Source organism: Rhinopithecus roxellana, chromosome 7, assembly GCF_007565055.1.
Source record: "Rhinopithecus roxellana isolate Shanxi Qingling chromosome 7, ASM756505v1, whole genome shotgun sequence".
NCBI lineage: Eukaryota > Metazoa > Chordata > Mammalia > Primates > Cercopithecidae > Rhinopithecus > Rhinopithecus roxellana.
This window is the reverse complement of record NC_044555.1, coordinates 47,757,454-47,784,485: the sequence shown is the minus strand read 5'-3', so window position 1 is coordinate 47,784,485 and position 27,032 is coordinate 47,757,454. Positions and strand designations below refer to the sequence as shown.

The window sequence follows — 27,032 nt, the reverse complement described above, 5'->3', positions numbered from 1 at the left end:
GATGTTCCCCTTCCCGAGTCCAAGTGATCTCATTGTTCAGTTCCCACCTATGAGTGAGAACATGCGGTGTTTGGTTTTCTCTTCTTGTGATAGTTTGCTAAGAATGATGGTTTCCAGCTGCATCCATGTCCCTACAAAGGACGCAAACTCATCCTTTTTTATGGCTGCATAGTATTCCATGGTGTATATGTGCCACATTTTCTTAATCCAGTCTGTCACAGATGGACATTTGGGTTGATTCCAAGTCTTTGCTATTGTGAATAGTGCCGCAATAAACATACGTGTGCATGTGTCTTTGTAGTAGACTAATTTATAATCCTTTGGGTATATACCCAGTAGTGGGATGGCTGGGTCATATGGTACATCTAGTTCTAGATCCTTGAGGAATTGCCATACTGTTTTCCATAATGGTTGAACTAGTTTACAATCCCACCAACAGTGTAAAAGTGTTCCTATTTCTCCACATCCTCTCCAACACCTGTTGTTTCCTGACTTCTTAATGATTGCCATTCTAACTGGTGTGAGATGGTATCTCATTGTGGTTTTGATTTGCATTTCTCTGATGGCCAGTGATGATGAGCATTTTTTCATGTGTCTGTTGGCTGTATGAATATCTTCTTTTGAGAAATGTCTGTTCATATCCTTTCCCCACTTTTTGATGGGGTTGTTTGTTTTTTTCTCGTATATTTGTTTGAGTTCTTTGTAGATTCTGGATATTAGCCCTTTGTCAGATGAGTAGGTTGCAAAAATTTTCTCCCATTCTGTAGGTTGCCTGTTCACTCTGATGGTAGTTTCTTTTGCTGTGCAAAAGCTCTTTAGTTTAATTAGATCCCATTTGTCAATTTTGGCTTTTGCTGCCGTTGCTTTTGGTGTTTTAGACATGAAGTCCTTGCCCATGCCTATGTCCTGAATGGTACTACCTAGATTTTCTTCTAGGGTTTTTATGGTATTAGGTCTAACATTTAAGTCTCTAATCCATCTTGAATTAATCTTCGTATAAGGGGTAAGGAAAGGATCCAGTTTCAGCTTTCTACTTATGGCTAGCCAATTTTCCCAGCACCATTTATTAAATAGGGAATCCTTTCCCCATTTCTTGTTTCTCTCAGGTTTGTCAAAGATCAGATGGCTGTAGATGTGCGGTATTATTTCTGAGGACTCTGTTCTGTTCCATTGGTCTATATCTCTGTTTTGGTACCAGTACCATGCTGTTTTGGTTACTGTAGCCTTGTAGTATAGTTTGAAGTCAGGTAGCGTGACGCCTCCAGCTTTGTCCTTTTGACTTAGGATTGTCTTGGCAATGCGGGCTCTTTTTTGGTTCCATATGAACTTTAAAGCAGTTTTTTCCAATTCTGTGAAGAAACTCATTGGTAGCTTGATGGGGATGGCATTGAATCTATAAATAACCTTGGGGAGTATGGCCATTTCACGATATTGATTCTTCCTATCCATGAGCATGGTATGTTCTTCCATTTGTTTGTGTCCTCTTTGATTTCACTGAGCAGTGGTTTGTAGTTCTCCTTGAAGAGGTCCTTTACATCCCTTGTAAGCTGGATTCCTAGGTATTTTATTCTCTTTGAGGCAATTGTGAATGGAAGTTCATTCCTGATTTGGCTCTCTGCTTGTCTGTTGCTGGTGTATAAGAATGCTTGTGATTTTTGCACATTAATTTTGTATCCTGAGACTTTGCTGAAGTTGCTTATCAGCTTAAGGAGATTTTGGGCTGAGACGATGGGGTTTTCTAAATATACAATCATGTCATCTGCAAACAGGGACAATTTGACTTCTTCTTTTCCTAACTGGATACCCTTGATTTCTTTCTCTTGCCTGATTGCCCTAGCCAGAACTTCCAACACTATGTTGAATAGGAGTGGTGAGAGAGGGCATCCCTGTCTTGTGCCAGTTTTCAAAGGGAATTTTTCCAGTTTTTGCCCATTCAGTATGATATTAGCTGTGGGTTTGTCATAAATAGCTCTTATTATTTTGAGGTACGTTCCATCAATACCGAATTTATTGAGCGTTTTTAGCATGAAGGGCTGTTGAATTTTGTCAAAAGCCTTTTCTGCATCTATTGAGACAATCATGTGGTTCTTGTCTTTGGTTCTGTTTATATGCTGGATTACGTTTATTGATTTGCGAATGTTGAACCAGCCTTGCATCCCAGGGATGAAGCCCACTTGATCATGGTGGATAAGCTTTTTGATGTGCTGCTGAATCCGGTTTGCCAGTATTTTATTGAGGATTTTTGCATCAATGTTCATCAGGGATATTGGTCTAAAATTCTCTTTTTTTGTTGTGTCTCTGCCAGGCTTTGGTATGAGGATGATGTTGGCCTCATAAAATGAGTTAGGGAGGATTCCCTCTTTTTCTATTGATTGGAATAGTTTCAGAAGGAATGGTACCAGCTCCTCCTTGTACCTCTGGTAGAATTCAGCTGTGAATCCATCTGGTCCTGGACTTTTTTTGGTGGGTAGGCTATTAATTGTTGCCTCAATTTCAGAGCCTGCTATTGGTCTATTCAGGGATTCAACTTCTTCCTGGTTTAGCCTTGGGAGAGTGTAAGTGTCCAGGAAATTATCCATTTCTTCTAGATTTTCTAGTTGATTTGCGTAGAGGCGTTTATAGTATTCTCTGATGGTAGTTTGTATTCTGTGGGGTCAGTGGTGATATCCCCTTTATCATTTTTTATTGCATCTATTTGATTCCTCTCTCTTTTTTTCTTTATTAGCCTTGCTAGCGGTCTGTCAATTTTGTTGATCTTTCAAAAAACCAACTCCTGGATTCATTGATTTTTTGGAGGGTTTTTTGTGTCTCTATCTCCTTCAGTTCTGCTCTGATCTTAGTTATTTCTTGCCTTCTGCTAGCTTTTGAATGTGATTGCTCTTGCCTCTCTAGTTCTTTTAATTGTGATGTTAGAGTGTCAATTTTAGATCTTTCCTGCTTTCTCTTGTGGGCATTTAGTGCTATAAATTTCCCTCTACACACTGCTTTAAATGTGTCCCAGAGATTCTGGTATGTTGTATCTTTGTTCTCATTGGTTTCAAAGAACATCTTTATTTCCGCTTTCATTTCGTTATGTACCCAGTAGTCATTCAGGAGCAGGTTGTTCAGTTTCCATGTAGTTGAGCGGTTTTGATTGAGTTTCTTAGTCCTGAGTTCTAGTTTGATTGCACTGTGGTCTGAGAGACAGTTTGTTATAATTTCTGTTCTTTTACATTTGCTGAGGAGTACTTTACTTCCAATTATGTGGTCAATTTTGGAATAAGTGCGATGTGGTGCTGAGAAGAATGTATATTCTGTTGATTTGGGGTGGAGAGTTCTATAGATGTCTATTAGGTCCGCTTGGTGCAGAGATGAGTTCAATTCCTGGATATCCTTGTTAACTTTCTGTCTCGTTGATCTGTCTAATGTTGACAGCGGAGTGTTGAAGTCTCCCATTATTATTGTATGGGAGTCTAAGTCTCTTTGTAAGTCTCTAAGGACTTGCTTTATGAATCTGGGTGCTCCTGTATTGGGTGCATATATATTTAGGAGAGTTAGCTCTTCCTGTTGAATTGATCCCTTTACCATTATGTAATGGCCTTCTTTGTCTCTTTTGATCTTTGATGGTTTAAAGTCTGTTTTATCAGAGACTAGGATTGCAACCCCTGCTTTTTTTTGTTCTCCATTTGCTTGGTAGATCTTCCTCCATCCCTTTATTTTGAGCCTATGTATGTCTCTGCATGTGAGATGGGTCTCCTGAATACAGCAGACTGATGGGTCTTGACTCTTTATCCAGTTTGCCAGTCTGTGTCTTTTAATTGGAGCATTTAGTCCATTAACATTTAAGGTTAATATTGTTATGTGTGAACTTGATCCTGCCATTATGATATTAACTGGTTATTTTGCTCGTTAGTTGATGCAGTTTCTTCCTAGCCTCGATGGTCTTTACATTTTGCCAAGTTTTTGCGATGGCTGGTACCGGTTGTTCCTTTCCATGTTTAGGGCTTCCTTCAGGGTCTCTTGTAAGGCAGGCCTGGTGGTGACAAAATCTCTAAGCATTTGCTTATCTGTAAAGGATTTTATTTCTCCTTCACTTATGAAACTTAGTTTGGCTGGATATGAAATTCTGGGTTGAAAATTCTTTTCTTTAAGAACGTTGAATATTGGCCCCCACTCTCTTCTGGCTTGTAGAGTTTCTGCCGAGAGATCTGCTGTTAGTCTGATGGGCTTCCCTTTGTGGGTGACCCGACCTTTCTCTCTGGCTGCCCTTAAGATTTTTTCCTTCATTTCAACTTTGGTGAATCTGGCAATTATGTGTCTTGGAGTTGCTCTTCTGGAGGAGTATCTTTGTGGCGTTCTCTGTATTTCCTGAATTTGAATGTTGGCCTGCCCTACTAGGTTGGGGAAGTTCTCCTGGATGATATCCTGAAGAGTGTTTTCCAACTTGGTTCCATTTTCCCCCTCACTTTCAGGCACCCCAATCAGACGTAGATTTGGTCTTTTTACGTAATCCCATACTTCTTGCAGGCTTTGCTCATTTCTTTTTCTTCTTTTTTCTTTTGGTTTCTCTTCTCGCTTCATTTCATTCATTTGATCTTCAATCGCTGATACTCTTTCTTCCAGTTGATCGAGTCGGTTACTGAAGCTTGTGCATTTGTCACGTATTTCTCGTGTCATGGTTTTCATCTCTGTCATTTCGTTTATGATCTTCTCTGCATTAATGAGTCTAGCTGTCAATTCTTCCACTCTTTTTTCAAGATTTTTAGTTTCTTTGCGCTGGGTACGTAATTCCTCCTTTAGCTCTGATAAGTTTGATGGACTGAAGCCTTCTTCTCTCCTCTCGTCCAAGTCATTCTCTGACCAGCTTTGATCCGTTGCTGGTGATGGGCTGCGCTCCTTTGCAGGGGGAGATGCGCTCTTATTTTTTGAATTTCCAGCTTTTCTGCCCTGCTTCTTCCCCATCTTTGTGGTTTTATCTGTCTCTGGTCTTTGATGGTGGTGACGAACTGATGGGGTTTTGGTATAGGTGTCCTTCCTGTTTGATAGTTTTCCTTCTGACAGTCAGAAGGACTCTCTGTTGGTCTGTTGGAGATTGCTTAAGGTCCACTCCAGACCCTGTTTGCCTGGGTATCAGCAGCAGAGGTTGCCGAAGATAGAATATTGCTGAACAGCGAGTGTACCTGTCTGATTCTTCCTTTGGAAGTGTCCTCTCAGGGGTGTACTCCACCCTGTGAGGTGTGGGGTGTCAGACTGCCCCTAGTGGGGGATTTCTCCCAGCTAGGCTACTCAGGGGTCAGGGACACACCTGAGCAGGCAGTCTGTCCGTTCTCAGATCTCAACCTCCGCGCTGGGAGATCCGCGGCTCTCCCCAAAGCTGTCAGACAGAGTCGTTCGCGTCTGCACCGGCTCCCGCTACTTCCCCTGTTGGTCTTCAGCTGTGCGCTGTCCCCAGAGGTGGAGACTACAGAGACAGGCAGGCTTCCTTGAGCTGCTGTGAGCTCCACCCAGTTCGAGCTTCCCAGCGGCTTTGTTTACCTACTTAAGCCTCAGCAATGGCGGGCGCCCCTCCCCCAGCCTCGCTGCTGCCTTGCGGATAGATCGCGGCAGACTGCTGTGTTAGCAGTGAGGGAGGCTTCGTGGGCGTGGGACCCTCCCGGCCAGGTGTGGGATATATTCTCCTGGAATGCCTGTATGCTTACAGCGCAGTATTGGGGTGGGAGTTACCCGATTTTCCAGGTGTTGTGTGTCTCAGTTCCCCTGGCTAGGAAAACGGATCCCCTTCCCCCTTGCGCTTCCAGGTGAGGCGATGCCTCGCCCTGCTTCAGCTCTCGCTGGTCAGGCTGCAGCAGCTGACCAGCACCGATTGTCCGGCACTCCCTAGTGAGATGACCCCAGTACCTCAGTTGAAAATGCAGAAATCACCGGTCTTCTGTGTCGCTCGCGCTGGGAGTTGGAGACTGGAGTTGTTCCTATTCGGCCATCTTGCTCCGCCCCCGTTCACAACATAGTTTTTTATTATCCATCTTCTGAAGCCTACTTCTGCCAATTCATTCATCTCGCTTTCCATCCAGTTTTGTGCCCTTGCTGGGAGACCTTGTGATCATTTGGAAAAGAGTCACTATAGCCTTTTTGGTTTTCAGCATTTTTTTGTTGATTCTTTCTCATCTTTGTGTGTTTGTCTAGTTTCAATTTTGAGGCTGTTGACCCTTGGATAAGGTTTTTGTAGGGACTTTTTTTGTTGTTGATTCTTTTGTTACTTTCTGTTTGTTTTTATTTCAATCATCAGGTGTCTCTTCTGTAGGGCTGCTGTGGTTTGTTGGATGTTCACTTCAGGCCCTATTCATCTGGTTCGCTCCAGCACCTGGAGATGTCACTCAAGGAGGCTGGAGAACAGCAAAGATGGGTGGTTGCTCTTTCTTCTGAAATCTCTAATGTCAAGGGGCACCAAACTGATGCCAGTAGGATCACTCCTGTATAGGGTTTCTGACAACTCCTGTTGGAGGGTCTCACCCAGTTGGATGTCGTGGGGAATAGGACCCTTTTAATGAAGCACTTTGACTGTCCCTTGATGAAGGGGGTGTGCTTCACTGAGGTGAAACCTACTCGTCTGGGCTTCCCGGATTCCTCAGAACTATTTGGAGGAAAGGCTAAGTCTGCTGGTCTGCAGAGACTGTGGCGACCCCTCACACTAAGGGCTCAGGCCCAGGGAGATCTGGCTTCTGTCCCTGAGCCTGCGGCTAGAGTTGGAGTTCCTGCAGGGAAGCCCCACTCAGTGAGAAAGGATGAGTCAGTTTCAGACCTGAAGACGCGCTCTGGTCGCAGTCTGTCACTGTTAGTGTGTTGGGCTGTGAGGGACACTTCTTGGGACCAAGCCGTCCAGCTTCCCCAGCTCCAGCAGGGAAAAAGCATGGCCTGGAGCTATAGAGATGGATGGCACCCTTCCGCTGCCCAGGGAGCTTAGTGTTTTAGGCAATTGTGAGTCCCATTATTGGCTCCTGCCCCTCCGCAAGGAGCTCAAAGGGCTTAGACAGCAGGCAGTTGCAGCTGTGCTGCTGGTAGCCCTTCCCCTCAGGAACTCAGCATGCTTAAGCAAATTCTAGCTGAGAGGTGCTTGAGAATCTGGGGCCCTCGGTCCTGGTGGTGTGGGTTTGCGAGCGGGATCTTCTGATCCGTGGGTTGCACAGTTCTGTGGAAAAAGCATGGTTTCCCTGGCTGGGTGGCACACTCACCACCACTCTTGGCTTGGGTGTGGGAGCTCCTATGCCTCATGTTGCTCTCAGTTGGCCACCACAGGACTCTGCTCTTTCTTCCTCTCCATGGATCACGCCAGCCGCTTAATCAGTTCTGGCGAGAGAACCTGGATATCTTGGTTGCTGGTGAAGGATTCATATGCTAATTATGGTTCTTTGCGATGGGAGACTTTGATCGCTGCTGTTTCTAGTCAGCCATCTTGGGCCCCACCCAATAAATTTCTTTTGACCCCGCCCCAATAAATTTCTGTCCTGGAAGCTTTAACATCCTTTTTGTTTTTATTCTCAATTGACGACCTTATCTCCTACTATACTAAGAATACAGATACAATTAAAAGTGAATATCACACATACTCCTATCACTGTGTCTACAAACATATGAGATATACACCCATATATTCTCCCACCTCACATGCTATTATAAATTAATTCTCCAGCAAAAGTCAGAAATCCATTTTTGCACTATATTCCATTCTATCCCTTTTCTTTCTCTTTCTCTTATATACCACCTCCAAAGCATACAGGAAGACTTATTTTTCCTTTCTAAACAAGAAAGTCTTCCTCTACTTATTCCTCACATTTCTCTGTTTTGTTTATAAAAAAGCTCCTCAATACAACCGGATGAGGTGGCTCACACCTGTAATCCCAGAAGTTTGGGAGGCTGAGGTGGGTGAATCACAAGGTCAGGCATTCGAGACCAGCCCGGCCAACATGGTGAAATGCCGTCTCTACTAAAAATACAAAAAATTAGCTGGGCGTGGTGGCGGGCACCTATAATCCCAGCTACTCAGGAGGCTGAGGCAGGAGAATCACTTGAACCTGGGAGGTGGAGGTTGCGGTAAGCCGAGATCACGCCACTGCACTCCAGCCTGGGTGACAGTGTAAGACTCCATCACACACACACACACACACACACACACACACACACACACACACACACACACATTGTGTAAATAAAAGATTGCTACTTTTTTTTCCCAATTCTCTCAAGCAAGGCCCTTGATTTATCTTACTCTTGTTTCCACTACATTAATTACCCCAGCATTTCCTTCTGTGTTATCTTTCTTTTTTTTCCCCCGAGATGGATTCTCACTGTGTCACCCAGGCTGCAGTGCAGTGGCATGATTTTGGCTCACTGCAACTTCTGCCTCCCTGGTTCAAGCAATTATCCTTACCTCAGCCTCCCGAGTAGCTGGGATTACAGGCGCCTGCCACTGGGCCTGGCTAATTTTTGTATTTTTTAGTAGAGACAGGCATTTGCCATGCTGGCCAGGCTGGTCTTGAACTCCTGACCTCAGGTGATCCACCTGCCTCGGCCTCCCAAAGTGCTGGGATTACAGGCATGAGCCGCTGCGCCTGGCCCTGTGTTATCTTTAACTCACTGTCTTCCGTATATATGTGCCAATGGTTCTCAAAGTATGGTTTCCAGGCCTGCAACATCATTATCACCTGGGAACTTGTTAAAAATGCAAATTTTATGGCTCCATCTCCAACCTTTTATATCAGAAACTCTAAGAAGCCTACTTTGCAGAAGTAGGCTTCAGAAGACGGGTACTAAAAAACTACCCCGAGCTAAAGGATCATGTTCTAACCCAACGCAAATAAGCTAATTTCTCAGCAATTTGTATTCTAACAAGTCCTTCAGGTGACTTTGGTTCATGCTAATGTCTGATAATCATTTTCCTACAAGGAATTTAATAAATATTCTCATTGTGGTTGCCACTTTGATGGGGAAAGGGCAGATTCTATAAAGAAAGCAATGAAGAGACTGCATCCTAAAGGTGTAGCTTCTTGGCACCTGGCTGTGAAATGTCTTCTTTCAGAAAAAAAGGGAGGCCAGGCACAAAAAGAGTGTATTAAGTTGGTGGTAGAGATGGAGATTCGCTATGGTTCTACCGTTGTTGCTTGCTCAGTTCGACATGGGTTGATAGTCTAAGAACCTTTCTGTAGCATCTAGAAGCATCCTTGCTAAGGTCACTTAATGCCATTAAAGAAAAAATTTAGGTACTATAGAACAGGGAGTATCATTGTAAGGTATGATATAGGAAGAAATGAACTTTTAAAATTTGTCCAAAACTTTGATATTTAGTGGATTCATCCATGATAGAGACCCAAAATGTTTTTCCCCTTAGGAAACCCTAAAATTCACATGGGTCTCGGTGCTCCATTTCTTTGAGAATAATTATGGAGACCCTGTGGAATCTATATGCTGCTTTATAAGATCCTCAGAAATTTCTTCCTCAGTTTTTCTTCAGGATGTTGGTGTAAAGCATGAATAATCAGCACATTGCCATCTGATTTGATGAAGTTAAACAGAGTTCCTCACATGCAGGAAGGCTGTGTCATTTCGAAGTCCTATTCCTTGCCTTCCTGCCTACAGATTTTCATGAGTAGACTAGTGAATACACACAAGGGATAGTTGAGAGTTGCCTTTCTTAATTAAACAATATTCTATTTTACCGTACTTTTCCCATTTATTTCTAGTCTCCTTAGATTAAGTCACCTACTCTACAGTCTTAAGGCTCCTTTCTTTTCTCATGTAGAATCATTGCAAATCTGTAAGATGACTGACTTTGTAATAATGACATATAACAGTGTTTGTAATTCTAGCAGTTCTAATTTTATTTCTAAATGTATTTCCTGAGGAATCTCAGTTAACTTCTCTGCCTCTTATTTCCAATAAAGGAGGTAAAGGAAACAGCAATGCCTTCAAAGTTGTCTCTGTTCTTCTAATTTTCCTCTGAAAGGTTTTATACTCCTCATCCACAAAAGTTATGTGATGATCTTTTCATAGTTTTCATACTTATTACACTAAACTTGCCCCCTTATTCTCAGCAGTAACTTCAACACTCTTTCTCAAATAAAATAGCCAGTAGGCAGGAACAAGTATTTGCTTCTTTCTTGAAAAAAAGGGATCCTTTTTCTTTCTGTTTAAGTGCAATCACGTTACCAGTGCACAGGAAAGTGATCAGTCTGCCTTGTGATTATGTTATTGCCTAGCATCTTAGAAATTAATTAATTTATTTATCTTTTAAATTTTTATTTCCAAAGGTTTTTGAGAAACAGGTGGCATTTGGTTACATGAATAAGTTAGTTCGTGGTGCTTTGTGAGATTTCGAAGCACCCATCATCAAAGCAGTATACACTAAACACAAGTTGTAGTCCTTTATCCCTCACCCCCTTCCTACCTTTTCCCCCGAGTCCCCTAAGTGCATTGTATTATTCTTATGCCTTTGCATTCTCATAGCTTAGCTCCCACTTATGAGTTAGAACATACGATGTTTGGTTTTTCATTCCTGACTTACTTCACTTAGAATAATAGCCTCCAGTTCCATCCAGGTTGGTGCAAATGCCATTAATTTGTGTTTGTGTGTGTGTGTGTGTGTGTGTGTGTTTGTTATGGCTGAGTACTATTCCATTATATATATATTTATATATATTACAATTTCTTTATATATATTTTTATATATTACAATTTCTTTATATATATTCATATATAAAGAATAGAATACTAAAATATGTATTCTAGATAGCAGCTACTCTTTTTATCAAGGTTCTTAGCTTCTTTGCATTGGGTTGGAACACGCTCCTTTAGCTTGGTGTAGTGTTTTATTACCCACCTTCTGAAGCCTGCTTCTGTTAATTCATTCATCTCATTTTCCATCCTGTACTGCACCCTTGCTGGAGAGACGTTGTGATTACTTGGAGATGAGGCACTCTAGCTTTTTGGGTTTCAGCTTTTTTGTTGTTGTTGATTCTTTCTCATCTTCGTGAGTTTGTCTAGTTTCAATCTTTGAGGCTGCTGATTCTTGGATGGGCTTTTTGGGGATATATATATATATATATCTCACAATTTCTTTATCCATTTGTTGACTAATGGGCTGGTTCCATATTTTTGAAATTGCAAATTGTGCTGCTATACACATATATGTGCAAGTTTCTTTTTTGTATAATGACTTATTTTCCTCTAGGTAGATGCCCAGTAGTGGAATTGCTAGATCAAATGGCAGATCTACTTTTTGTTCTTTAAGGAATTGCCAAACTGTTTTCAATAGTGGATGTAGCAGTTTGCATTCCCAACATCAGTGTGAAAGTGTTCCCTATCACCGCATCCACGCCAACGTCTACTGTTTTTTTATTATGGCCATTCTTTTTTTATTATTTTATTTTTATTTTATTTTATTTTTTATTATACTTTAAGTTCTAGAGTACATGTACACAACGTGCGGGTTTGTTACATATGTATACATGTGTCATGTTGGTGTGCTGCACCCATTAACTTGCCATTTACATTAGGTATATCTCCTAATGCTATCCCTTCCCCCACCCTCCACCCCACGACAGGCCCCAGTGTGTAATGCTCCCCATCCTGCGTCCAAGTATTCTCATTGTTCAATTCCCACCTAGGAGTGAGAACATGTGGTGTTTGGTTTTCTGTCCTTGTGATAGTTTGGTCAGAATGATGGTTTCCAGCTTCATCCATGTCACTACAAAGGACACGAACTCATCCTTTTTTATGGCTGCATAGTATTCCATGGTGTATATGTGCCACATTTTCTTAATCCAGCCTCTCATTGATGGACATTTGTGTTGGTTCCAAGTCTTTGCTATTGTGAATATTGCCACAATAAATATACGTGTACATATGTCTTTATAGCAGCATGATTTATAATCCTTTGGGTATATACCCAGTAGTGGGATGGCTGGGTCAAATGGTATTTCTAGTTCTAGATCCTTGAGGAATCGCCACACTGTCTTCCAAAATGGTTGAACTAGTTTACAGTCCCACCAACATTGTAAAAGTTTTCCTATTTCTCCACATCCTCTCCAGCACCTGTTGTTTCTTGGCTTTTTAATGATCGCCATTCTAACTGGTGTGAGATGGTATCTCATTGTGGTTTTGATTTGCATTTCTCTGATGGCCAGTGATGATGAGCATTTTTTCATGTATCTGTTTGCTGCATAAATGTCTTCTTTTGAGAAGTGTCTGTTCATATACTTTGCCCACTTTTTGATGGGGTTGTTTGATTTTTTCTTGTAAATTTGTTTAAGTTCTTTGTAGATTCTGGATATTAGTCTTTTGTCAGATGGGTAGATTGTAAAATTTTTCTCCCATTCTGTAGGTTGCCTGTTCACTCTGATGGTAGTTTCTTTTGCTGTGCAGAAGCTCTTTAGTTTAATTAGATCCCATTTGTCAATTGTGGCTTTTGTTGTCATTGCTTTTGGTGTTTTAGTCATGAAGTCCTTGCCCATGCCTATGTCCTGAATGGTATTGCCTAGGTTTTCATCTAAAGTTTTTATGATTTTATGTCTAACATCTAAGTCTTTAATCCATCTTGAATTAATTTTTGTATGAAGTGTAAGGAAGGGATCCAGTTTCAGCTTTCTACATATGGCTGGCCAGTTTTCCCAGCATCATTTATGAAATAGGGAATCCTTTCCCCATTTCTTGTTTTTGTCAGGTTTGTCAAAGATCAGATGGATGCAGTTGTGTGGTATTATTTCTGAGGCCTTCTTTTGTTCCATAGGTCTATATCTCTGTGTTGGTACCAGTACCATGCTGTTTTGGTTACTGTAACATTGTAGTATAGTTTCAAGTCAGGTAGCATGATGCCTCCAACTTTGTTCTTTTTGCTTAGGATTTTCTTGGCAATGCGGGCTCTTTTTTGGTTCCATATGAACTTTAAAGTAGTTTTTCCCAATTTTGTGAAGAATGTCATTGGTAGCTTCATGGGGATGGCATTGAATCTATAAATCACCTTGGGTAGTATGGCCATTTTCACGATATTGATTCTTCCTGTCCATGAGCATGGAATGTTCTTCCATTTGTTTGTGTCCTCTTTTATTTTGTTGAGTAGTGGTTTGTAGTTCTCCTTGAAGAGGTCCTTCACATCCCTTGTAAGTTGGATTCCCAGGTATTTTATTCTCTTTGAAGCAATTGTGAATGGGAGTTCACTCATGATTTGGCTCTCTGTTTGTCTGTTATTGGTGTATAGGAATGTTTGTGAGTTTTACACATGGATTTTGTAACCTGAGACTTTGCTGAAGTTGCTTATCCGCTTAAGGAGATGTTGGACTGAGACGATGGGGTTTTCTAAATATACAATCATGTCATGTGCAAACAGGGACAATTTGACTTCCTCTTTTCCTAACTGAATATCCTTTATATATTTTTCCTGTCTGATTGCCCTGGGATTATGGCCATTCTTACAGGAGTAAGGTGGTATCGCTTTGTGGTTTTGATTTGCATTTTCCTGATCATTAGCAATGCTGAGAACTTTTTTTCTAATTGAGCATTTGTATATTTTCTTTTGAGAATTGTCTATTCATGTCCTAAGCCCACTTTTGATGGCATTGTTTGTTTTGTTCTTGGTGATTTGTTTGAGTTCCTTGTAGATTCTGGATATTAGTCCTTTGCAGATGTGTAGATTGTCAAGATCTCCCACTCTGTAGGTTGTCTCTTTACTATGCTGCTTCTTTTGCTGTGCAGAAGCTCTTTCATTCAATTAAGTCCCTCCTATTTATCTTTGTTTTTGTTGCATTTGCTTTTGGGTTATTGGTCATGAAATCATTGCCTGAGCCAATGTCTAGAAAGATCTTTCTGATGTTATCTTCTGGAATATTTATGGTTTCAGGTCTTAGAGTTCAGTCCTTGATCCACCTTGAGTTGATTTTTCTATAAAGTGAGAAATGAGGATCCAGCTTTATTCTCCTACCTGTGGTTTGCTGATTATCCCAGCACAATTTGTTTAATAGGGTGTTTTCCCCACTTTATGGTTTTGTTTGCTCTCTCCAAGATCAGTTGGCTCTAAGTATTTGGGTTTATTTCTGGGTTCTATACTCTGTTCCATTGGTATATATGCCTATTTTTATACCTGTACCATGCTGTTTTGGTGATTATAGCCTTATAATATAGTTTGAAGTCAGGTAATGTGATGCCTCCAGATTTGTTCATTTTGCTTAGATTTAGTTTGGCTATGCAAGCTTTTTTTTTTTTTTTTTTTTTTTTGGTTTGTTTATTTCATATACATTTTAGGACTTTGTTTTTCTAGTTCTGTGAAGAATGATGATGTAATTTTGATGAGAGTTGCATTGGATTTGTAGATTGCTTTTTGCAGTATGGTCATTTTCACACTATTAATTCTACCCATCCACGAGCATGGGATGTGTTTCCATTCATTTGTGTTGTCTATGATTTCTTTCAGCAGTGTTTTCTTTATTTTTTTTTTTTTTTCTTGTAGGGTTCTTTCACATCCTTGGTTAGGTATATTCTTATGTATTTTCTTTCTTTTTTTTTGTACGTATTGTAAAAGTGGTTGAGTTCTTTATTTGATTCTCAGTTTGGTCACTGTTGGTGTATAGCAAAGCTACTAATTTGTGTACATTAATTTTGCATTCTGACAGTTTGTTGAATTATCAGTTGGAGGAGCTTTTTGAAGAAGTATTTAGTATTTTCTAGGTATACAATCATATAATTAGCAAACAGCAACAATTTGACTTCTTTTTTACCAATTTGGATGCGCTTTCTTTCTCTTGCCTGATTGCTCTAGCTAGGACTTCCAGTACTATGTTGAATAGAAGTGGTGAGAGTGGGCATCCTTGTCTTGTTCCAGTTCTCTGAGGGAATGCTTTCAACTTTTCCCCATTCAGTATTATGTTGGCTGTGGTTTGTCAGAGATAGCTTTGTCATAGGTGAGGTATGTCCTTTGTATGTTGATTTGGCTGAGGGTTGTAATCATAAAGCAATGCTGAATTTTGTCAAATGCTTTTCTGAATTTTTTGAGATAATAATGTGATTTTTGTTTTTTAATTCTGTTTATGTGATATATCACATTTATTGACTTGAATACGTTAAACCATTCCTGCACTCCTGGTATGAAACCCACTTGGTCATGGTGGATTATCTTTTTGATATTCTCTTGGACTTGGTTAGCTAGTATTTTGTCAATAATTTTTGCAGCTCTGTTCATCAGTTATATTGGTCTTCAGATTTCATTTTTTGTTATGTCTTTCTCTGATTTTGCCCTTATGGTAATACTGGCTTTATAGAATGATGTATGGAAAATTTTATCTTTCTCTATCTTGTGAAAGAGTATCAATAAGATTGGTATCAATTGTTCTTTATTTTTTTTTATTTTTTTATTATACTTTAAGTTCTAGGGTACATGTGCATAACGTGCAGGTTTGTTACATATGTATAATTATGCCATGTTGGTGTGCTGCACCCATCAACTCGTCAACACCCATCAATTCATCATTTATATCATGTATAACTCCCCAATGCAATCCCTCCCTCCTCCCCCCTCCCCCCCCATGATAGGCCCCAGTGCATGATGTTCCCCTTCCCGAGTCCAAGTGATCTCATTGTTCAGTTCCCACCTATGAGTGAGAACATGCGGTGTTTGGTTTTCTCTTCTTGTGATAGTTTGCTAAGAATGATGGTTTCCAGCTGCATCCATGTCCCTACAAAGGACGCAAACTCATCCTTTTTTATGGCTGCATAATATTCCATGGTGTATATGTGCCACATTTTCTTAATCCAGTCTGTCACAGATGGACATTTGGGTTGATTCCAAGTCTTTGCTATTGTGAATAGTGCCGCAACAAACATACGTGTACATGTGTCTTTGTAGTAGACTAATTTATAATCCTTTGGGTATATACCCAGTAGTGGGATGGCTGGGTCATATGGTACATCTAGTTCTAGATCCTTGAGGAATTGCCATACTGTTTTCCATAATGGTTGTTCTTTAAATGTCTGATTAAATTAAGCTGTGAATACCTGTTCTCCTGGAATTTTGTTGGTAATTGTTATTACCTTTTCGATTTTGCTGCTTGTTATTGTTCTGTTCAGGGTTTTCAGTGTTTCCTGATTTAAGTTAGGAGGGTTGCATATTTCTAGAAATGTATCCATCATCTCTAGGTTTTGTAGTTCATTCATGCAAAGGTGTTCATAGTAGCCTTGGGTAATCTTTTGTATTTCCGTGATGTCGGTTGTAATATCTCTCATTTCCTTTCTAATTGAGCTGATTTGAATCTTCTCTTGTCTTTTCTTGGTTAATCTTGCTAATGGTCTATCAATTTTATTTATCTTGTCAAATAACCAGATTATTATTTTATTTAATTTTGTATTTTTTGGTTTCGATTTTATTTAGTTCTGCTCTGATCTTGGTTATTTCATTTTCTCTGCTGAGTCTGGGTTTGGTTTCTTCTTGTTTCTCTAGTTCCTTGAGGTGTGACCTTAGATTGTCTATTTGTGCTATTTCAGACTTTTTGATGTAGGCATTTAAGGCTATAAACTTTCCTCTTAACACTGCCTTTGCTGTATCCAAGGGGTTTTCATAGGTTGTGTCACTATTATTGCTCAGTTCCTAGAATTTTAAAATTTCCATCTTCATTTCATTGTTGACCCAATGATTATTCAGGAGCACGTTATTTAACTTCTATGTATTAGATATCCATTTTTATTCCACTGTGGTGTGAGAGAGTGCTTGATGTAATTTTAATTTACTTAAATTTATTGAGACTTGTTTTGTGGCTACTGCATCATCTATCTTGGAGAAAGTTCCATGCACTGATGAATAGAATGTATATTCTGTGGTTGTTGGGTAGAATGTTCTGCAAATAACTGTTAAGTAATTTGTTCTAGGGTATAGTTTAAATTCATTGTTTCTTTGTTGACTTCCTGTCTTGATGACTTGTCTAGTGCTGTCAGTAGAGATTGAAGTCCCACACTATTATTGTGTTACTGTCTATTTCATTTCTTAGGTCTAGTAGTAATTGTTTCATAAATTTGGGAGCTCCAGTGTTAGGTGTACATATATTCAGGATTGTGATATTTTCCTGTTGGATAAGGCCTTTTATCATTATATAATATCCCTCTTTTTTCAACTGCTGTTTCTTTAAAGTTTGTTTTGTCTGATATAACAATAGCTATTCCTGCTGTCTTTTTGTATCCATTTGCATGGAATGTCTTTTTCCACCTTTTTAACTCAAGTTTATGTGAGTCTGTATGTGTTAGATGAGTCACTTGAGGGGAGCAGATACTGCCCTCATGAGGCCTTATCCATGGGTAAGCCCTCAATGCTTATCCATTCTGCCATTTTGTATCTTTTAAGTGGAGCATTAATGCCATTTACATTCAATGTTTGCAATGAGATGTGAGGTGGTATTTCATTCATCATGTTATTTGTTGCCTGAATACCTTCATTTTATTTATTGTATTTTTGTTTTATATGTCCTGTGAGATTCATGCTTTAAAGATTTTTTTTTACGTGTTTCCAAGATTCATTTCAAGATTCAGAGCTCCCTTTATCAGTTCTTGTAGTGCTGGCTTGGTAGTGGTGAATTCTTTCAGCATTTCCTTGTCTGAAATAGACTGTACCTTTCCTTCATTTATAAAACTGTTTTGCTGAATACAAAATTCTTAGCCGATAATTGTTTTGTTTAAGGAGACTGAAGATAGGGCCCCAATCCCTTCTGGCTTGTAGGGATTCTGCTGAGAAGTTTGCTGTTAGTCTAATCAGTTTTTCTTTATAGGTTACCTGTGCCTTTGCCTCATAGGTATTAAGATTATTTCCTTTGTCTTGACTTTAGATAACCTGATGACTATATGCCTAGGCAATGTTCTTTTTGTGATGAATTTCCCTGGTGTTCTTGGAGCTTCTTGTATTTGGATGTCTAGATCTGTATCAATTCTGGGGAAGTTTTCCTCAGCTATTTCCCCAAATGTGTTTTCCAAAGTTTTGGATTTCTCTTCTTTTTCAGAAATGCCAATTATTCTTATGTTTGGTCATCTAACATAATCCCAAACTTCTTGGAGGCTTTGTTTATGTTCACTTTTTTAAAGTTCTCATTTCTTTGTCTTTGTTGGATTGAATTATTTCAAAAACTTTGTCTTTGAGCTCTGAAGTTCTTTCTTTTGCTTGTTTAATTCCATTGCTGAGACTTTCTAGTAAATTTTGCATTTCTGTGTGTCCTTTATTTCCTGAAGTTGTGATTGTTTTGTATTTATGCCAATTCACTGAAGATTTCTCTCCTCACACCTTCTATCATTTTTTAAAACAGTTCTTTAAGTTGGGCATCATCTTTTTCTTGTGCCTCTTTGATTAGCTTAATAATCGACCTTCTGAATTCTTTTTCTGGCAATTCAGGGATTTCTTCTTGTTTTGGATCTATTACTGGTGAGTCAGTTTGATTTTTTTGGTGGACATTAAAGAATCTTGTTTTGTTATATTATCAGAATTGTTTTTCTTGTTTCTTCCCATTTGAGCAGTCTATGTCAGAGGGAAGATCTGGGGCTCAAGGGCTGGTGTTCAGATTCTTTTGACCCACAGTGTGCTCCCTCGATTCAGTACTCTCCCCCTTTTCTTTGGGATGTGGCTTCCTGAGAGCAAACTGTAGTGATTGTTATTTCTTTTCTGGATCTATCCATGCAGCATAAGTGCCAGGCTTTGGGCTGATTTTTTTGTCAGGGGGTGTCTGTACAGAGTCCTGTGATGTGAACCATCTTCAGGTCTCTCAGCCATGGATACCAGCACCTGCTCTGGTGTAGAGGGCAGGGGAGTAGAATGGACTCTGTGTTGGTCTTTAGTTGTAGTTGTTCAGTACACTAGTTTTGTGCTGGTTGGCCACTTGCCAGGAGGTGGTGCTTTCAGGAGAGCATCAGCTGTGGTAGTATAGGGAGGATCAGGCAGTGGGTGGGGCCCTAGAACTACCAAGAGAATATGATTTTTTACTTCAACTACCAGGGTCTGTGGGGAAAGACCATGTTGGGACAGGGTTAGGTGTATCTGAGCTCAGACTCTCGGTTGCGTTTGTTGTGGCTGCTGTGGGGGAGGGAGTGTGGTTCTCAGGTCAATGGAGGTACGATCCCAGGAGTATTTTGGCTGCCTCTGCTGTGTCATGCGGGTTGTCAGGGAAGTGGGGGAAAGCTGTCAGTCACAGGCCTCACCCAGCTCCCATGCGACCCAAAAGACTAGTCTTACTCCCACCCTACCCCAAACAACAGCACCAACTTTGTTTCCAGGTACTGAGTGAGCAGTCTGAGAACTTGTCCTAGGCTACCAGCCTCCCAGCTGAGACAGCAAGCAAAACTTTCACACCTCCTTCATAATAAGATAAATGCCATCTTATTCCCCTAGCAGGCCATTCCCTGCCCTGTAAGTTTCTCTGAATTTTACACAGAGGTGAGAATAATTATACTACAATCAAAATAGTCCTGAGGGACTACTGAGGTGTGCCAGGGAGAGTGCTGTTTAATGCTAAAGGAGATGTGAAGGAGTCTGCACACAAGACTCACACCCTCCCCCGAGTTCTGGCCAGGAAGCTTCACATTCAATTGTAATTGTTAGAAAGTTCAACTAAAGGTTTTCTTGTCCCTGTGGTCTTTTCCTAGTTCCTCTGGCAGCCCTCCCCAAGGATGCCTGTGAGACAAGTCAGAAATGTCTTCCCTGGGGATCCAGAGAGCCCACAGGGCTTTTCCCGCTGCTTTCTCTACCCGTGTATTTCGCTCGACTCTTTATATTGTCTCAGCTCCAGATAAGATCAAATCCTTCTCCCATGACCTGGACCTTCAGATTCCCCACTGAGGATGTGTGTTCAGGGGTGGATGACCCCCCTTTAGTGTTTTCACAGTTTAGGCACTCACAGTATTTGGGCTGTCTCCCAGGTTCTGCAGGAGCAATCCACTTCCTTCAAAGGGTTTGTGGATTTTCTCTACTTTCCTGGTATATTCCCCCAGTTGTTCTTGGAGCGAAAGTTCACAATGTGAATCTCCACACACTGCTCTGTCCATCCGAGTGGAAGCTGCAATTTAGTCCTTCCTCCTATCCATCATTTTTTTTTCTCCTTCTCATCTCTTACAAATTTAATTTCTCTCTCTTGGTTTCTCTGTCTTTATGTCTTTCTTCATCTTTCTCTAGGCTTCTTGCCATTCTCAGTTAAACTGCTTAAGTGTCTTGCATTTGAAATTTGAAATAAATAAACTTTCATCAATCACGTATTTCTGAATAGCTAATTGCCTATATCTCCTTTAATAAGTAATGTCTTAAAAATAAATGATTTTATTCATGTTCTCTATGTTTCTCATTTTCTACTGAATTATCAAGTAAATGCAACCTAACAATCTCTCTATCTTTTAGAGGTAGTGGATAAAATTTTCCTGTGGTTGGATGTGGCAATGACCTACAAATGCCATCTTATTCCCCTACCAGGCTATTCCCTGACCTGTAAGTTTCTCTGAATTTTACACAGAGGTGAGAATAATTATACTACAATCAAAATAGTCCTCAGGGACTACTGAGGTAGTGCCAGGGAGAGTGCTGTTTAATGCTAATTTAGGGTCACAGCTGAGATGCAGCATTTACTTACGCCAAATTTAGGCATAACTTTTGAGATGTATAGCACACTCACTGGCCTCATGGAAGAAATAACTTAAAGAACTAATAGTGGCCCTTTGAACAATAGTGATAGATGTGTAAGGAAAGCAGCCTGTGTCTTCACTGACCCATACAGCCAAGTAGGTAGAGGAGGTAGAGATCAGAGATGAATGACCAGGCCTATTCCAGACAAGGCAGACTTTTGTACAATCAGTTCAGTATACGGAGGCAGAAAGAACTAAATACAAATACCTTTTGGGTACATTTTTAGCACCTTAACTGTTTATTTTCTTGATGATCTAGTTGCTTTTTATCTTTCCAGTTATTTTTTATGTGGCAACCAAACTCCAAGCAGCATTATGTGGAAAAAAAAAAAAACAAAAAAAACCTGTTTCCCTGAATTACCTCCTTCTCCTATGTATTGTTATATATTCCTGTACTTGTACTGAACACAGAATTTATCATACTGAATTTTAATTAATTTTTAAATTAACTTTTTACTTTTAATTTTTTAAATTAATTTTAATTCTTGTATGTTATGAATAATAATTTCTAGCTACCATGGTTATAGAAATAATTAAATGTGACATTACATGTGAAATATCTAGCATAGTCATCATGAGGTAGAAAGTATGCAATAAACAGAATGTCTAATTGCCTGCCTGGACTCAATGACTTTTCTCCTGGAGATCTAGATTGTAGACCATGGCAGTATCTAGCAAATGCCAGAAATCAAAGGATACCCTCCAATGACCAGAACTCTTCTCTTGTTATCCCAAAAGTCATCTAAGGCCTTGGACCCTGGAAGTGTGTGGTTTCTACTTTCCTCTGGGCTTGTTCTCTCTTCCATGAAGGGGCCTTAAACACATATGTCAGCCATGCTGTAAAGCTGTTTCTCCCAACTTCTTTTTATTTTTTTAAATTATTTTTTATTGTATCAGATGGAATCTCACTCTGTTGCCCAGGCTGGGGTGCAGTGGTACGATCTCAGCTCACTGCAACCTCTGCCTCTTGAGTTCAAGTGATTCTCCTGCCTTAGCCTCCCAAGTAGCTGGGATTAAAGGTGCCCACCACAACATCTGCCTAATTTTTGTATTTTTAGTAGAGACAGGGTTTCACCATGTTTGCCAGTCTGGTCTTGAACTACTGACCTCAAGTGACCTGCCCATCTCTGCCTCCCAAAGTGCTGAGATTACAGGCATGAGCCACTGTACCCGGCCTGTTTCTCCCAACTTCTGAAGCTTGTCCTAAGTACCTGTCTAAATTCAGTCTCATAGGAGAACACTGTTCATGCCATCTTCAGAAACAGTGTGTACTCTTATATTCCTTGCTAAACTACTTGCCCCATCTGTCATTTTGTGGTTCCAGAGTCCTTACTCCTGTGAGATATCTACCCTGAGACCCAGTCTTTCTTTGTAGGAACCTCTCCAGTTGAGAAGCCATCCAGAGGGTCAGCAATTGACATTTCATGAGCCATTGAATAGTTCAGGCCTTTTGCACTGAGGTCATAAGTACCATTCGGAGCCAGTGTACCTGTGATGACTCCCCCTGGTGTTGTGTTGATCCACAGACAATGCTGCTTTCAATCATAACTTCACAACAAAGAAATATATGTAAAATTTATTTGTTGATATTCCTACAGAGACAGGGAGGGATTTTGTTTCTTTCAAGGTGATCCCCTTGCCTTTGCCCCCAAGTGAAACTCATCTCTGGTGGGTCTGCAGGACAGTGTCTTGCATGCCTTCTCTGGAACTAGTCAGGGAATAAAGGCTCCTGAGATGTCACTTCTGGCTCACTCCTCTATAATTTCCTCTCTTTTATATCCTATACTGTTTTGCAGTGGTTTCAGGAAGAGTAGTGATGATTATGGTAATGATAATGATGATGGTGATTATGATGATGATAGCTGTCATTTACTGAGCAGCAACACTGTGCCAAGAACATGTTTCTGAGCATCATGAGAATTATCACTTTTAAATCTCACAACAAAACTATGAGGTGTGTAGTAACATTATCTCCAATTTGTAGGCAAAGATCCTGAGGCACAAAAAAAGGGTAGATATAATATCAAAGTCATGCACATTGGAAGTTGTTAAGACAGGATTCTAATCTCTCTGGTCCCAGAAAAAACTACCCTGTACAAAGAAATAAAGACATAGGAGGGGGCCGCCTAGAAGCAGCTACAGTGCATGGTTTTCACAGGGAGAAATAAAAGGAATGAGCAAATACAGCACCTTCAATTGAAACATCTAGGTACTTGCATTGGGACTGATCAAGGAAATAGCTCAACTCACGGAAAATGGAGAAAAACAGGGAAGAGCAATGGCCTACCAGGGAGCAACACAAAGCCAAGGAAACCTACCCCCCACCAGGGCAGCAGTGAGTGAATGTGCAACCCCAGAAAACCACACTTTTTCCAAAGATCTTTCAGTCCTTGGGTCAGGATATCCTGTCATGAACTCATTCTACCAGGGCATTTGGTCTGACACACAGAGCTGCATGAAGTCTCAACAGAGCAGCTACGCAGGCATGTATGGAGAACCAGGAGATATACCTACTCCAGCTCCAGAATTCCCAGCAAAGGTGACTGCAACTCAGGCAAGGCAGGAGGTTGAACTCTCGTACATACCCCCAAAAGGGGGCTGAATACAGGGTGCTGAGCAGCAATGATCTGCGGGCCCCACTTCAATGGTGCGTCACAGGATAAGACTCACTGGCTTGGAATTCTAGCCAGCCACCAGCAACAGTGTTGCACCTACCTGGGACCTGGGACAGGATGAAGTTCCCAAGGGGAGGGGCAGGCCACAATCTTTGCTCCTTGAGCAACTCAGCCATTCTAGCCTGTGGGCTTTAGAGAGCCCAAGCTGATCAGGGCAGAAGTGGCACCCCAGCATAACACAGCTGCTCTATAAAAGCATGGCCACATTGCTTCCTTATGTGAGTCCCTGATTTGTTCCTCCTCAGTAGGGGGAACATCCCAACTGGGGACTCTAGCTATTCCTGCCAATGTTCTCTGGCCAACATAGATTTGAAAACTTTCTGAGACAGAGCTGCTAGAGGGCGGAATGGTCTGCCATCTTTGGTGTTTCAGTGACTTAGCCATTCCAGTCTCCACACTTTGGAGATCCCAAGCTGACTGACTGGAGGTAAAAGCAGTACCCCAGCCCAGCACACCTGCTCTATGAAAGCACTGCTGACTGCCTTTTGAAGCAGGTCCCCAATTCTGTTCCTCCTGAGTGGGTGAGACCTCCCAGCCAACTTCTCCAGCCACCTCCTACTGGTGCAGTCAGCCTGGCAATAAGTCTGTACATACCAGAATGAAGCTCCCAAAAAAGGCTGTAGGCTGCCATCTTTACTGTTGTGCAACCTTCACTGGTGACACCTCTAAGTACTAGAAAATCCAAGGTGACTAAGGATTGGAGTGGACCCCCAGCAAACTGAAGCAGCCCTACTGAAAAGTGGCCAGACGGTTAAGAGAAAATAAAACCCACCTGAAGGTCAATAACCTCAAAGATTGAAGGTAGATAAGCCCACAACGATGAGAAAGAATTAGTGCAAGAACACTGAAACTTCGAAAAGCCAGTGTGCTCTTGTTCCTCCAAATGACTAAATCACCTCTTCAGCAAGGGTTCAGAAGTGGGCTGAGACTAAGATGGCTGAAGTGACAGAAGTAGAATTCAGAATATGGATAAAAATGAATTTCACTGAGCTGAAGAAGCACATTGTAACCCAATGAAAGCAAGCTAAAAACCATGATAAACCAGTGCAGGAGCTGACAAACAAAATATCCAGTACAGAGAAGAATGTATCTGACCTGATAGAGCTGAAAAACACACAAGAATTTCATAATTCAATTGCAAGTATTAATAGCAGAATACACCAAATGGAGAAAAAATGTGAGAGCTTGAAGACCTTCTTTTTGAAATAAAACAGGCAGACAAAAATAGAGAACAAAAAATAAAAAGAAATAAACAAAACCTCCAAGAAATATGGGATTGTGTAAAAAAATGAATCTGTGACTGATTGGTGTACGTGACAGAGATGCGGAGAATAAAACAAATTTGAAAAACGTATTTCAAGATATTATTTATAAAAACTTTCCCAACCTAGCTAGACAGGCTCACATTCAAATTCAGGAAATACAAAGAACCCCAGTAAAATACTCCATGAGAAGATCATCCCCAAGACACATAACCATCAGATTCTCCAAGGTTGACATGAAAGAAAAAATGGTAAGGGCAACCCAGAGAGAGAGACAAAGTCACCTACAAAGGGAAGCCCATCAGACTAAAAGTAGACCTCTCAGTGGAAACCCTCAAAGCCAGGAGAAATTGGGGCCAATATTCAACATTCTTAAAGAAAAGAAATTTTAATGCAGAATTTCATATCTGGCCAAGCTATGCTTCATAAGCAAATAAAAAATAAGATCCTTTTTCAGTCAAGCATATGTTGAAGGTATGTATTACCATCAGACCTGCCTTACAAGAGCTCCTGAAGGAAACACTTAGTATGGAAAGAAAAAACTATTTCCAGCCACTAAAAAAACACACTGAAGTACATAGACAAACAAACTCACAAACAAACTCCCATTCACAATTGCCACAAAAAGAATAAAATATCTAGAAATAAAACTAACAAGGGAGGTAAGGGATGTCTACAAGGAGAACTAAAAACCACTGCTCAAAGGAATCAGAGATGACACAACCAAATGGAAAAAATTTTACACTCATAGATATGAAGAATCAATATTGCTAAAATGGCCATACTGCCCAAGCAATTTATAGATTCAATGGTATTCCAATTAAACTACCATTGATTTTCTTCACAGGACTAGAAAAAAACTATTTTAAAATGTATATGGATCCAAAAAGGTGCCCAAATAGCTAAGGCAATCCTCAGCAAAAAGAACAAAGTTGACGACATCAAGCTACCCAACTTCAGACTACACTACAGTGCTACAGTAAACAAAACAGCATGGTATTGGTACAAGAACATACATATAGATCAATGGAAGAGAATAGAGAACCCAGAAATAAGACCACACACCTACAACTATCTGATCTTTGACCAACTGGACAAAAACAAGCAATGGGGAAAGGATTCCTTATTCAGTAAATGGTGCTGGGATAACTGGCTAGCCATATGCAGAAAACTGAAACTGTACCCCTTCCTTAAACCACATGCAAAAATTAACTCAATATTTATTAATAACTTAAATGTAAAAACCCAAACTGTAAAAACCCAAACTATAAAACCCTGGAAGATAACCTAAGCAATACCATTCAAGACATAGGCATGTGCAAAGATTTCATGAGGAAGATGCCACAAGCAATTGTAACAAAAGTAAAAATTGTCAAATGGTATTGAATTAAACTAAAAAGCTTCTGTACAGCAAAATAAAATATCAACAGGGTAAACAGACAACCTAGAGAATGGAAAAAAATTTGCAAACTAAGTCTTTGACAAAGGTGTAACAGCTAGCATTTATTTATTTATTTATTTATTTATTTATTTATTTATTTATTTATATATTTTTGAGATGGGGTCTCACTTTGTCCCCTATGCTGGAGTGCAATGGTGTGATCTCAGCTCACTGCAGCCTCTGACTCTGAAGTTCAAATGATTTTCCCACCTCAGCCTCCTGAGCAGCTAGGATTGCAGGCACCCACCATCATTCCTGTCTAATTGTTTATATTTTTTGTACAGATGGGGTTTCACCATGCTGGCCAGGCTGGTCTTGAACTCCTGACCTCAGGTGATCCACCTGCCTCGGCCTCCCAAAATGCTGGTACTACAGGTATGAGCCACCATGCTTGGCCTATCCAGCATCTTTAAACCAATTTATAAGAACTTAAACCAATTTAAAAGAAAAAAAAAAAAAAGCAAACAACACCATTAAGTGGGGAATGCACATGAACAGACACTTTTCAAAGGAAGACAAACACATAGGCAACAGGCATATGAAAAAAAGCTGAATATCACTGACTATTAGAGAAATGCAAATGAAAATCACAATGAGATAGTATCTCACACCAGTTAGAATGACTACTATTAAAAAGTCAAAAATAAATACTGGCAAGATTGTGGAGAAAAAGGAATGCTTATACACTGTTGGTGGGAGTCTAAATTTGTTTAACTATTGTGGAAGACAGTGTGATGAGTACTCAAAGACCTATAGATAGAATTCAGCAATCTAATTACTGGGCATATACCTAAAGGAATATACATTGTTCTATTATAAAGACACTTGCATGTGTACATTTATTGCAGCACTATTTACAATAGCAAAGACATGGAATCAACCTAAATAACCATCAATGATACACTGGATAAAGAAAATGTGGTACACACACACCATGGAATACTATGCAGCCATTAAAAAGAATGAGATTGTGTCCTTTGCAAGAGCATGGATGGAGTTGGA

General features: G+C 40.3%; 1 pseudogene across 1 annotated transcript in view; it reads left to right on the top strand.

The window, feature by feature from the left end:
- Positions 1 to 9,102: 9,102 nt before the first annotated feature.
- LOC104680859 overlaps positions 9,103 to 27,032 on the top strand; it is a 29,244-nt pseudogene continuing 11,314 nt past the window's right edge. The window contains exon 1 of the transcript XR_750518.2: positions 9,103 to 9,152. The product of XR_750518.2 is annotated as an elongation factor 1-alpha 1 pseudogene (transcript). The remainder of the gene's footprint in view (positions 9,153 to 27,032) is intronic.